Raw genomic sequence first — 15032 nt, 5'->3', positions numbered from 1 at the left:
GAGAGAATAGTGCAACAATGAATGAATGGAAACCCAAAATCTCTGTAAATGTTTATGAAAATTAATAAAATATAATTATAGAAAGAAAAAAAAGATGCTCACTCACTGCTTATTGTACTGCTAAAGATCACTTAACATATCAGTTTTCTAACTGAGAGGTCAGCAGTTTGAATCTACCAGTCACTCCAGATAAAAGATGACCCATGTCCTCCAGTAAAGATTTATAGCCTCAGAAACTCAACTCATATGGGTCGGAACTGACTCAGTTGCAGCGGGTGTAGACCTCCACTTGAACTTAGGCTCTATTTTCTGAAGCCAGCTGCACATATCTTTTACTTCAGGTTCTTGAGATGTAGATATTTTCAACCTCTCTTCATGGCTTTGTTTATTGATTAGAGTTAGTGCCTCACGTTCAGACTTAAATTATTGTTTGACAGTGACCAAGAATACGGATCTGAAGACTTACTAGGACAATCCTAGTAGTTGCATTTTGATTTTGAGGTGAATTTTAAGCCATATATTCAACTCAACCTTAAGGAAAGTGCTATGAGGACCCCTGGGTTTCCCATCCCTTTCTAAAGGTAAGATTACCTAATATTGGTTGGTTCGGTTATAGACCCATCTAAGGCATCACTTAAAATGTTTGGCTACATCTGTAGTAGAAGAACATCTTACATGGTGCTAGGGATTGAACTCTACCCTTCAAAAAATATGTTCAAGTTCCAAGACCCTTTCCTATGAATGTGAAAAAGACCATCTGTCCCATAGTGGGACATAGGGTCTTTGAAGATGTCATTAGTGAGTATAAAGGTTATCCTAGAGTAGAATTGATCCTAGTCCTATATGTTGGTAGTTGAGTTTAACTCAAAGAGACCTCAAGAAAGAAAGGAAAAAAAAATAACAAAAGGTTTCTCAGTTCTCCATCTTTACAATCACTGGTAGGCTTAAGTCCATTGCTGCAAACACTGTGTATTTTAACTGCTTGTGTTACATGCTGCTGAGTTGGCTATAAATCATAGCATCCCTTTGAATAGTGACCCTGAACGTTGCCCTCTCCTGTGCTATCCTCACCATTGTTAGAGTTAACACGTCCATCATCTCATTGAGGATTTTCCTCTGTTACACTGATTGTCCATCATTCCAAACATAATGTTCCTCTCCAAACCTGGCCGCTCCTAATAATATACCCAAAATTTAAGATGTGGAATTTCACCAAACTTGCCTTCAAGTTTCACTTTCTCCAGGACATAATTTCTTGTTCTCTTGGCAGTTTATGGGCTATTCAATACCCTTCTACAACTCAAACACATTAATTCTGTCATCCTTAGTCACTGTCCAACTTTCAGATATATAGCAAACAACTGAGAAGATTATGGTTTGGTTAAGATGCATCTTAGTCTTCAAATGGACATCATTACTCTTTAGAGGTCCCTAACAACAGATTTTCCCAATTCAACTCATCTCTCTTTTTTTTTTTTATTTCTTGTCTGCTGTTATCTGGGTGTTGATAATGGATCCAAGTAAGACAGTCACAGACAAGTTCCATCTTTTTCTCATCTATCGTGATGTTGCCTGTTGACCTAGAGCTAAGGATTTTTGTTTTGCTGGTATTGAGATATAATCCATATTGAAGACTATAGTCATTGATCTTTTGCAGCACACACTTTGATTCCCCCTCACTTTCAGCAAACAAGGCTGTTGATGCATCTTCCTCCAATCCTGATGCCACATTCTTCATAAAGTCTAGTTTCTCAAATGGTCTGTTCACCATACATACTGAGTAGATATTAATTAATCCATAAGGAGTTTCACTGCTAACCCAAAGATGACACATCTTCGGTTGTTTGAATTCAGTAGCAGTTCTGAGAGAAAAAAGATGCATAATCTCCTCTTCTGTTATTTATTGCTTCCAAAAATCTGCTTAAGGGTCAACTATGAGTCTGTTGACATGTCATGACAATGAAGTGCTTTATTTTGTTTTTTCCTAACATATTTGTATGGACAATACAGTCAACTTAGACTCTCAGGAGACTACTATGAGGATTCTTGGACTTTCTACTTATTCTAATAGAAAGGTGCCCTAACTTTGGTTAATAAACTGTTAGATGCCTCTAAAGGTAAGTGTTAAATGTCTGAAAGATCCATATTTGTTCCCACTCAAAAACAAAAGGTGCCCCAACTGAATGAGGAAAATTTTGTACAATATTGTTAAACATGACATGGAAGTAAACATTTTGCTGAAGGTTATTTTTCGGTTAATAAACTGTTAGATGCCTCTAAGGGTAAGTGTTAAATGTCTGAAAGATCCATATTTATTTCCACTCAAAAAAAAGGGGCCCCGACAGAATGAGGAAAATTTTGTACAATATTGTTAAACATGACATGGAAGTAAACATTTTGCTGAAGATTATTTTTCAAATGACTGGGATGGTACGTCGATGGGGATCAGCCAGAAATTCAACCTGGATTCAGAAGAGGTGTGGAAGGAGGGATAACTGCTGAAGTCAAATGGATCTTGGTGGAAAGTAGAAAATACTACAGAGATATTTATTTGTGTTTTATTGACTATGCAAAGAGATTTGACTATGTGAATGATCACAAATTATTGCTAACATTGAGAATAATGAAAATTCCACATAAATTTAATTTTGCACATGTGAAACCTATATTAGACCAAGAAACACTTGCCCATATATCAAGGGAACACTGCATGGTTTAAAATCAGGGAAAGTGTGGGCCAATGTTTTATACTTTTCTCATATCTATTCAACATGTATACTGAGCAAATCATTCAAGAAGCTGTGCTATATGAAGCATATTGTATCAGGATTGTAGGAGGACTCCTAGACAACCTCTATTATGCAGATGACAAAACCTTGCTTGTAGAAATTGAAGAAGACTTGAAGCACTTGCTGAAGAAGATAAAATACTACAGCCTTCAATATTGATTACTTTTCAACATTAAGAAAACAAAAATTATCACCACTGGCTCAATAGGCAAAATCAAGATTGAGAAGACTGAAGGTGTCAAGGATTTTATTTTACTTGGAGCTACAATCGACACCTAGGTAACAGCAGTCAAGAAATCAAAAGAAGTGTTACATTGGCAAAAATTTTTTTCAAGGGCCTCCCCAAAGTTTTAAAGAGCAATTTGGTAGGTGAAGAAAGAGGATGAAAGAAATCGGAAGGATCCAGCAGGGATCTGAAAAGACACAGTAATGATGGGCATGGTCCATGGTTGATTAATTTTGTAAGCCTAATGCTGGGGATCTCTGACTAATAGTCCACCAGCTAGGTAGTATATCACTGCTCTGTCGATTTGCTGTACAGAGGTAACTTGTGGTGGCTGTGATGCTGGACACTGGGACCCTGATGTGCCAAATGCGATATTGGTCACCCATGGTGGACAGTGTTTGGTGGAGCTCCCTGATTAAAACAAGCTTGAAAGCAGGAGTGGCGTCCACTTCCAAAATAGCTTGCTTCTGGAAACCCTATGAACTTGGAGAGCAAGGAACGTTCATAGAGTTGCTATGAGTCTCCTACGACTCGACAGCATTTAACAACAACAACAATGCATGGGAATGATTATATGAAATGCAATGTGAATGGAGAATACTGTGATACATAATATATACAAATTTTGTAAGCAAACCAATATAAAACAAAACAAAAACATCTTAAAAGGGGGCAAAACAGAGCAATCATGTCATTGTTTAAAGGCTAATGTCTGCCTGATTCAAGACATGTTTTTTTCAGTTGCTTCTCAAAGTTTGGACAATGAATAAGGATGAGAGAAAAGGAATCTATGCCTTTGTGTGATAATGTTGGAGAAGAGTACCAAAAATCCCGTAAACTGTAAAAAGAACAAACAAGTCTGTTGTGGGAAAAGTGCATGCATGGTGCTCTGTAGAGGTGAGGATTTTGAAACTTTGTATTTCATACTTTGGGATTGTTGTCAGGACGGGTCAGTCATTTGAAAAAGATATCATGTGGGGAGAGATGAAGTGTCAGAGAAGGAGAAGACCCTCAACAAGACAGAGTGGCACACTGACTTTAACAATGGATTTGAGCATATTAGAGATGGCAAGGATGGTGCAGGTTAGGGAAAAGTTGAGATAGGTTGTTTATAGGGTTTTGCAATAGAGATTAAACAAGCACAAAGTGATAGGGAAGAGGTATGCCAATCACATGATGAAGCTCAGGAATGGAAGTGCATAAGGGAAAACAAACAAATAAAAAAACACTACAGCCTTCAATATGGATTGTATTGCAACATCAAGAAGACAAAAATCCTCACCTCTGGACCAATAAGAAGCATTATGATAGGTGGAGGAAAGATTGAAGTTGTCAATGATTTCATTTTACCTGGATCCACCATCGGCACTCTTGGTACCAGCAGTCAGGAGATCAGGAGACATATTACCCTGGGAATGTCTGCTGTCCAGGTCTTCTCCAAACTACTAAAGAGCAATGGTATCAGTTTGAAGACTAAGGTACACCTGACTCAGATGATGACGTTTTCAATCACGTGTCATGCATCTGAAAGCTGGACAATGAATTCTTTGGATACTTTTGAGCTGTGGTGTTGGAAAAGAGTACTGAATATCCCATGAATTGCCAAAAGAAGAGAAAGCCAGAGTGTGTCTTGGAGGCAAGTATGACAAAGCTTTGACTCACATACTTTGGGCATGTTGCTAGAAAAGACTTTTCTTTGGAAAGGAACATCATGCTGGGTTAAGATGGAGGGTCAGTGAAGGAAAGAGAGACTCACAAAGAGATGGATTGACATCAGAGATGGATTAACAGAGTGACAGCAGCAGTGGGATTAAGTATGTTGGAGATTATGAGAATGGCACGGGATAGGACAGGGTTGAGCTCTGTTGCTCATAGGGTCGCTATGAGTTGTATTTGAAGGCACCTAACAACAACAACAATAATGCATATTAAAATACAATATATGCCTGCTGAATGAATTAATTTATCAACTTTCAGGACTATTTTAGACCCCAGTTGTTGCCAGATGCCGTCAAGTCAAGTCTGAGTCATAGCAACCCTATAAACAACAGATCTGGACACTGTCTTATCCTGGAGTGCCATTTGTACAATCTATGACACACTCAAGCCCATTTCTGCAGTCACTGTGTCAATCTACCTCCTTGAATGTCTTCCTCTCCTTCACTGTCCCTCCATTTTTTCAAGTATGATGTTTTTCCTCTAATGAATACCCTTTCTAGAAACATGCCCAAGGTATGCAAGATGAAGTTTTGCCATTCTTTCTCCCAAGAAGCTATTTGGTTTCACCATCTCCAAGACATATTTGTTCTTTTGGAAATCCATGGGATATTCACTACTCTCCTCCAACACCATAGTTCATGGACATTAATTTTTCTTTTCTCATCCTTACTCAATGTCCAGCTCTTAGATGGATAGCTAGTGACCATGCTCTGAATCAAGTACACCTTAGGCCTCAAACTGACATCATTGCTCCTCAGTAATTTGGAGAGGTCACTAACCACAGACTTACCCAGTGCAATGCATCTGATCTCCTGACTGCTGGTACCAAGTGTATTGATTGTGGATCTGAGAAAGATAAAGTCATTGACAGTCTCAATCATTTCTCCATCCAACATGATGCTGCCTATTGGTCCAGTGGTAAGGATTTTTTTTTTATGTTGTGATGTAATCCCTATTGAAAGCTACAGTGTTTGATGTTCTGCAGCAAGTCTTTCAAGTCTCCTGACTTTCAGCAAGTAAGGTTCTGTCAACTGCATACCAAAAGTTATTGATGAGTCTGCCTCCATTCCTGATGCCACATTCTTCTTCACAGAGTCTAACTTCTCAAATTTACTCAGCATGTAGATTAAATAGGTGTGGAGAAAGGATACTACTCGGACACATAGCTTTCTTAATTTACAGACCCTAGTGATCTTAAATTCATCATCATATTCTGCACTAATTGATGGAATCCTAACCTCCTGTCATTACTTAAAGTTAAAAAGAAGATCTTTACAAAATATGACGAACAACTGAAAACAACAAAATTGACCCCGTAAGCCATAAATAAGTATTGGTTTCATTAATTCATAATAATTTTTCACAATGAGTAAGAAAATTTGACTATCAGGCATGAACACATGCTTTAAGAATCATATTTTAATTTACTTGCATATAATAATTTATATACATTGTGGGTTTTTTTATATATAAGTAATTACTATTGATTAATGCCAACATCAAGAAAACAAATGTCTTCACCACAGGATCAACAGTCAACTTTGTGATACATAAAGTATTGAAGCTGTCAATTATTTCATCTTGCTTGGTTCAACAATCAACACCCTTGGTACCAGCAGTCGGGAAATAAAGAGATGTATTGCATTTGGAAAGTCTGTTGTCAGGAATGTCTCCAAAATACTGAAGAGCAGTGATGCCACTTTGAAGACTAAGGTACGCCATGATCTTTTCAGTCACTTGCTATGCATCTGAGAGCTGGACAATGAATAAAGAAAAGAATAAGAACTTATGTCTTTGAACAGTGGTGCTGGAGAAAAGTACTGAATATCCCATGTGTTGCTCAAAGAACAAATAGATATGTCTTGGAAAAAAAGTATAGCCAGAGTGCTCCTTGGAGGCAAAAATGGTGAAGCTTCATCTTCATACTTTGTTCAGGTAGTTAGGTGAGGCTGTTTCGTGGAAAGGGATACTTGGAAATATGGTAAGCCAGGGAAAGCGAGGAAGACCTCCCCTCCCCCAGTGAGATAGATTGACACAAAAACTTCAGCAATGGGCGTTAATGTGTCAGAGAGGATGAGGATGGCATGGGATAAGGCAGGATTCAGGTTGGTTGTTCATAGGGTCACTATTAGTCTAACACAACTCAATGGCACCTAAAAACAACAAAATAATAATATTTATATACAGCTTTAAAAATACTTTCAATTGTAATTTTAAACAAAGTTTAAAGAAAAGTTGAGTTTTCATTCATTTACTGGTGATGCACTGATCCATGCTTTTTTATCACTTTGTACCTTGCCTATTCCTTCACCACCACTCCCCAATCTATTCACTTATCTCTGCTGCTCTATTAGAATTTCCCTTCTCCCCGTTCTATTACTCCCTTTCCTCTTCTGCTTTTGAACAGTCATACACACTGTGTTCCTATTTACTAATTGCAATAGCCATATTGTCCTTCTGTCAGTTCTTCCCAGGTTGACCCACCCTTGTCCTGGTCCTTTACCTTGTTAAATTACCGTATTTTCTATCTTTGCTCACCTGATTCTCTCCACCTCCCAGTCATCCTCTTATTTTTACAGTAATAGCTTTATGCAGTATTTGTCCTTTTGTGACCAAGTTATTTCACTCAGCATAATGTCCCCCAGACTCACCCATGGTGTATTTTACTAATAATGATAGCAAGATAATTTTACAAATAATAATAACAGTGGGCTTGAGTGTGTCAGAGATAATGAGGTTGTCACACGATAGGGCAGGATTCAAATTTGTTTTTCATAGGGTCACTATAAGCTATACTTGATTCAATGGCACCTAGTGACAACAACAGTAAGAAGAACATAAAAAAGACAGTATATTTAAGGAATCAATAATAAATACTTTGGCTATCAATTTTCATTATAATTTAATAAAATTAATATTATCCATAAAAAAGAAAAATTAACAGTAATTTAGGATGCCTTATCAACATTAAGTGAAAAGTTTATGATATTCATGGAATTAAGAAATCAGAAGCCAAAAAATAGTCTATACAAATATCCTGACTCTTGTGACCTTATCTTCATATTGGTATGATGTAGTGAAGCAGTCAATAAACATTCGTGGAGCTGAACATACAGTATAGATTCTTAGGTTTACGGCCGTCTTGTATCAACAGTGAGAGTCTCAGAGGACGCAGCCATAGATTTTTACAGAGAAACAGAATTTAAAGATTAGGACAGAAGAATAAACCAGGTAAAGTTTTGACATATATTAAATTAAATACTACTTGCAAATAACCTTCAGACTAGCCTGCTGGTCAGAACTTCAATAGAAACAGAAGGATAATAGTCAGATGTATATGGATATTCAAAGAGGGGAGGGTACAACGGTACTAACAGTGAGGAAGGAAGGCAAACACGGGGTTGTGGAAATTTTTTGAACACAGGGAGGGGGTGAAGGAATTAAGAAAGATTCAGTGGGAATCTGAACATATAGGACAATAGTGAGAACAGACCAACAGTGATTTATTTTGTAAGACACATTCCCAATGTTTGGGAATGATCATATGAAATACAATGTGAATGGGGGGGGAGGAAGAAAAAAAAACCAACAACACCTCAACTATCTATCTGCACTGCTCATGAAGACGGTTTGTGCCTCAAGCTTCCAGGCAGCTGGAAGACCTCTAAGAAGAAGCTGCATTCACTCGCATCGACTTTTCATGAAAGCTGCACTCATCTCTCAGAAAATTCAATACAAAAAACATTTACAGCTTGGCAAAGTAAAGCCAAAAATAGTGTTATCTGTAGAGAGCATTCTGGAAAAGGTGAGTGAAAAAGAGGGAGACCTTCAATGAGATGAACTGGCACAATGACTACCACAATGGACTTTGGTATGACAGAGAGTATGAGAATTGGACAGGATGTACAATACCTCTTGTCTGTAGAATTGCTGTAAGGTGTTGTTGACTTGGTGGTACCTAATAACAAAAGCAGTGACATAGAAAGCAAACAATAAGCAGTAATAACATATTTTCTTTTTAAAAATTATTATTTTTATTGATATTTTAATGAACATTTATAGAAATCTTGGATTTCCAGTTATTCACTGTTGCACAATTTCATCCCTCCCCTCGGCGCTCCCAGTCCACTTGCATCTCTTATTCTGGATTATAGTCATGCAAATAATACCTAACCATATATTTCTTTTAAATAATGAACACTGCATTTACATGATAACATTTTCAAAGAGGAAATTCCCCTCCTTCTCCTAATGGTGTAGGACATGATACATTGGGCTGCTAACACATGTAACTTGAGGGCAGTGAGTTTGGGTTGAGCTTATCCTTATATTCATGTTGTGGTTTGTGTCAGATGCTTTGATAACATCATCACTGCCTCTGGCTACCACTAAGCTACTTACAAGACCTGTTTGCTTCTCGTGGCTTCTCTATTGTTGTGTCTTGCTGGACCTTGCATTGTTCACAAGAAGACCCTGAGGATTTCTCAAAATTTCACAGGAACTCCCAAGCTTTTGCCACTAGCTCCTGTCATCTTATACAGGCCATACTTTGAGCTTGTTGCTAGGACAGGTCAATCCTTGGAGAAGGACATCGTGCTTGGAAAGGCAGAGAGAGGGTCAGCACAGGAGAGGAAGACTTAAGATTAATTGAAAAAGTGACTGTGACAATGGTTCAAGGTGTGTCAGAGATAGTGAGGTTGGCTCAGGATAGGGTAAGGTTCAGAAACATTTTTCATAGGGTCACTATGAGTCATAGCCAACTTTATGGCACATAACAACAACAACAATGCTATTTTAACTGGTCCTATGGTGCCTGTCTTTATTGCTCCTGCCTTTTTGACTAGGGAAGGAGGTGTGCTGTTAAGGCACATCCAGGTCTCTGCCATGAACAGGCAAGCATTACAGTTTTTCAGCAGTAAGCGTACTTCCTGACTATGTCTCTTTCCACTGACAAGCAAGCCCACTATGACCATCTCTTCCTTTATGGGTCAACTCACCCACAATTTCTCTTCCTTTAATATTACGGTTGTTTTCTGTGTCTAAGAGGTTCTCAGCACAGGATTCCAAGTCCAAAGGGCAGTATATGCTTCAGGCTCTCCTGATGGTACTGTTATCATTATTTGTATTGTTGTTAGTTGCCATTGAGTTAACTACAATTTATAGAACCCTATGAACAACAAATTGAAACCTCACCCTAATCTGTGCCATCATCACAGTGTCTTCCATGCTCAAGCCCATAGATGCAGTGTCTGTGACAATATTTCTCACTGAGGGTCTTCTCTTTCACTGACCCCCTACTTTTCCCATCATGAAGTCTTTTTAAAAGGATTGTCATTGTGTAAGAACTGACACAATGTTTGTGAGATGGTTTTACTATCTTTGTGTCTAATATACCTCAGGTTGTATATCTTCCAAGATAGATTTGTTTGCTCTTTTGGAAGCCATGGTGTATTCAATACTCTCTCCCTGCACCACATTGAAAAGACAATATTTCTTCTTTTGTCTTCCTTTTGCATTGTTCAACTTTGTATACAAAGCAATGGATAAATATCAAGGTTTGGGCTAGACAGCCCTTAGTCTTTATCAAATATCCTTGCTGTATAGAACATTGGAGAGATTATGACAGCAGATTTCCCTAATGAAACACATCTTTTGATTTTTTGACTGCTACCATGGACATTGTGCTCAATTGTACATAGTACATAGGACTTCAAAGCCCTGCTATTTCAGAAGTAGATAGCCAGTCCATCTTCCTATTCTGTCTTAATTTGAATGCTCAGATTTAGTACATTATTTGACAGACAAGCATTTTACAGAAAAGATCAGATGAGAAATATTTCCCCAATTTTAGAAATAACCAATAGATCCAGTGTTGTCTCTGTCCTCGCCCTTGACACGTGGGTCTTGACCAAGCCCTTTCCCTGCTCCACCAGCATTCCTTTCTACTCTCACGTACTCCATTCAACACTAACTTCCCCTATCCAGGCCTTGATGTGATGGCTTATATCTCAATCTTTCTGGGCTTCGGCGATTCTCGGTGCCTCAGCTGCTGTTAATTTATTCTGCTGTGGCCAGTATCTCTTGAATTTAGGAGTCTAAATACCAGGTATTTGTATCAGGGAATGGGGCATCAGGATTGAAAGAAGACTCATCAACAATCTGTGTTATGCAGATGACAAAACCCTGCTAGCTGAAACTGAGGAGGATCTGAAGTGCTTGCTGTAGAAGGTCAGGGACTGCAGCTTTCAATATGGATTGAGGCTCAACATGAAGAAAACAAAGATTCTCACCAATGGGCCAGCATCATGATGGATGGTGAAGAGATTGAGATTGTTAACAGATTTCATTTGCTTGACTCTACAGTCAACACTTGGTACCAGTAGCCAGGAAATTAAAAGATGAATTGCATTGGGAAAGTCTGCTGTTAGAGACCTATCCAAAGTACTGAAGAGTGAAGATGTCAGTCTGGAGACTAAGTTGCACCTGATACAGGCCATGATCTTTGAAATTACTTGCTATGCATCAGAAAGCTGGACAATGACTAGGGATGACAGAAGGAGAATTGAATGCCTTTGAGCTGTGGTGCTGGAGAAGAGTATTGAATATATCATGGACTGCTGGGAGAACAAACAGGTTAGTCCTTGAGAGGGTGAGACCAGGCTGCTCCTTGGAGGCAAGGGTTCTGAAGCTTCTTCTGACATACTTTGGACGCGTTGTAAAGAGGGATCAGTCCTTGGATAATGGGGGTAGGTGTGTCAGAGACAATAAGATTGGCACAGAATAAAGTAGGATTTAGGGCTGTTTTACGTAGGGTCGCTATAAGTTGCAGCTGACTTGACAGCACATAGCAACAACAACACCATGGACATTAATTGAGGATCCAAGTAAATTTAAATCAACTTCAATTGACAACTTCAATTTTTTCCCACCTGTCATTGTTGTTGTTGTTATGTGCCATCGAGTTGTTTACGACTCATAGCGTCCCTATGTACAACAGCCCTAAACCCTACTCTATCCTGTGCCAATCGCATTGCCTCTGACACACCCATTCCGATTACCCCAGTCACTGAATCAATCCACCTCATAGAGGGTCTTCCCCTCCTGCACTGTCCCTCTACTCTACCCAGCATCATGTCCCTCTCCAAAGGGACGTGTTGCCTATTAATCCAGTGATCAGGATATTTGTTTCTTGATCTTGAGGGGTAACCAATACTGAAGGCTGTCGTCTCTGATCTTCTTCAGTAAGTTCTTCTATTCTTCACTTTCTGCAAGCAAAGTTATGTTATCTGAATAATGTAGATTATTGAGGAGTCTCCAGTCCTGAGGCCACAGTCTTCTTCCTAAAGTCCAACTTCTCAAGTTATTTGTGTTTTGTAAAAGGATGACACTGAGATCCTCCCAGCACTCTAAGAGACTGATCTTTGTAGAAATCAACTGACTTGAAGAGAGCCATATGGGTTCTCAATCCCAAGAAAGGTGATCCAACAGAATACGGATATAATTGAATAATATCATTAACATTATATGCAAGCTAAGTATTGTTGAAGATGATACAAAAATGGCTAGAACAGTGGCAGAGATGTTCAAGTAGAATTTAGAAGTAGTACAGGAATATCATCATTGATGTCAGATAGATCTTGGCTTAAAGTAAAGAACACCAGAAGAATGTCTATTTGTGTTTTATTGACTATGCAAGGCATTTGACTGTGCTAATAATAACAATTTATGGTAAACATTGAAAATAATGGGAGTCCCACAATTATATGTATATAAAACCTATGCCTAGCCCAAGAAAAAAAGAGGAGCACTGGTTGATTTATTTTCTCCATACCTATTCATTTTGTGTGCTGAGAAAATAATTTTGGAAACTGGACTCTATAAAGAAGAATGTGACATCAGGATTGGAGGAAGTCTCATTACTAATCTACATAATGCATCTAGATAACACAACTTTGCTTGCTGAATGTGAGGCGGCTTGATCAGAGACTCCAGCCTTCAATATGGATTGCATCTCAACATCAAGAAGACAAAAATCCTCACCACTGGGCCAATAGACAGCATCATGATAGGTGCAGAAAAATTTAAATTGTCAGAGATGTCATGTTACATTAATCAAAACTCAACACCCTGGACACTCACATTCAAGAAATGAAAAGATATATCTTGGCACCAGTAGCCAGGAAATTAAAAGGCACAGTGCCATGAGAAAGTTTGCTGTTAGGGACCTCTCCAAAGTACTGAAGAGCAATGGTGTCTCTCTGGAGACTAAGGTGCATTTGATACAGGCCATGGTCTTCACAATCACTTGTTATGCATCAGAGAGTTAGACAACGACCAAGGAGGCTAGAAGGAGAATTGATGCCTTTGAGTGCTGGAGAAGAGCATTGAGAATACCATGGACTGCTAGGAAAACAAACAGATTCGTCCTGGAAAGGGTTAAACTGGGTGGCTCCTTGGAGGCAAGGATTCTGAGGCTCCGTCTAACATACTTTGAACATGTGAGGAGAGACCGGTCCTTGGAGAAGGACATCATGCTTGGGAGGGTGGAGGGACAGCACAGGAGGGGAAGGCCCTCTATGAGGTGGATTGAATCAGTGACTGGGATAATCGGGATGGGAGTGTAAGAGACAGTGCAATTGGCACAGGACAGAGCAGTTAAGGGCTGTTGTACATAGGGTCGCTATGAGTCGCAAGTGACTCGATGGCACATAACAACAACAACAACATTGCATTGAGAAAGTCTGCTGTCAAAGACCTCTCCAAAGCAATAATGAGCAATGATGCCAATTTGAAGACTAAGATGTGCCTGACACAGGCCATGCTCTTTTCAATCTTAATATGGTCTTACTGTGCATCAGAGAGCTGGACAATAAATAAGAATGACAGAAGAACAATAGATGCTTGGAGCTGTGATGTTGGAGAAGAATACTGAATAATACTCCGTCTTAGATAAAGTGGGACCAGGGTGTTCCTTAGAGGAAAAAATGCTGAAGCTTCAACTCACATTTTTTGGCATTTTGTAAGGAAGGTTGATCCCTGATGACAGTGGTTAAAAGCATTTGGCTGGTAATCAAAAGCCAGAAATCTCATTAGTTACTACATGGGAGGAAGATGAGATAATTTGCTTTTGTTAAGGTTTCCAATCTTGAAAATTCTATAGGGGTACTTCTACCCTGTCCTATAGTTACTGTGAGTGGAAATCTATTCACTGTCATAGTGAGCTTCCTCCCTGCTTTGTTTAGCAAGACAGCAAAACTTACGATTACTTAGCAGGACTGTGAGAGTCAGTCCTGCTGAGTGACTTTTCAAGTCTTTACATATGTGGATTGGAATTGTAACAGTGACAATGGGCTTGACCATCTCAAAGTTAGTTAGGAGGATGCCAGGTAGAATGAGGTTCAGATCTGTTGTTTATAGGGTCCTATGAGTGAAAGGTACCTAAGAGCAACAAAAGCAACAACAACACACACCTAGTAATTTTTTCAAACCCTTGCTATACTGTCCAGTTGGTGGGAATTACAAGGTCATAGCACTTCTCAAGGCCCCAAGCTGCAATCTCCTCCCATGTGATGGAAAACCCACTGGGGTTCAGTTATGGGTCAACCCCAACTCTACACAAAAACAACAACTACAACTTGAAAAGTCATATAAAAATAATTATTTTCATCACAGGTAGCATCTTGGGAAAACAGATTAGAAATCTCTCTCATTGTCATTGAGTTTGAATCAACTCATAGCTGATTCTTTACTGGGTTTCTGAGGTTGTAGATTGCTCAAGAGGAGATTGCCCATCTTTCTCTTGTGGAGCAGTTTGTATATTGGAAAAACAGAGGCTCCATCTTTGATTGATTAACAGTGAACTACCTAAGGGTCTACCTGGTGGTCTCATGGTAAAAGAACTGTACTGAGATATCAAAGGCATACAGTTAGAATCCACTAGCTTTCTCCATAGGGGAAAGATGAAAAATCTCCTCCCATGCAATTGACTGTCTTGGAAAATCTGCCAGGGGGTCAGCTATAGGTCGATTCCAACTTGATGGTACACAACAACAACCACCTATGGAATAGGTAACCAAACGGCTCTAGAGATTCAAATAGTAGCACAAAACAGAGAGTTTAGGCATCAGACACAAAGAAACAAAGAAATTACAATGGGCAATACTGGATTAGCTGGAGGGCATTGTTTACTTGTTGTTGATTGTCATCAAGTTGAGCACGACTCATATGGTCTCTATAAACAAAAGGCCTGTTCATATCCTGTGCCCATTTTTCTATTGGATTATTTACCTTTATCTTGT

The 15032-nt window shown here is 39.0% G+C and overlaps 1 pseudogene; it reads left to right on the top strand.

Annotated features, from left to right (window-relative positions):
• Positions 1-2438: 2438 nt before the first annotated feature.
• The window catches only part of LOC102849427, a 74830-nt pseudogene continuing 62236 nt past the window's right edge, over positions 2439-15032 (top strand).

This window comes from Elephantulus edwardii, unplaced genomic scaffold, assembly GCF_000299155.1.
Source record: "Elephantulus edwardii isolate Elephantulus edwardi_28Jun2011 unplaced genomic scaffold, EleEdw1.0 scaffold00222, whole genome shotgun sequence".
Taxonomy (NCBI): Eukaryota; Metazoa; Chordata; class Mammalia; order Macroscelidea; family Macroscelididae; genus Elephantulus; species Elephantulus edwardii.
The sequence above is the reverse complement of the archived record's forward strand: the minus strand, read 5'-3'. Positions and strand labels throughout refer to the sequence as shown.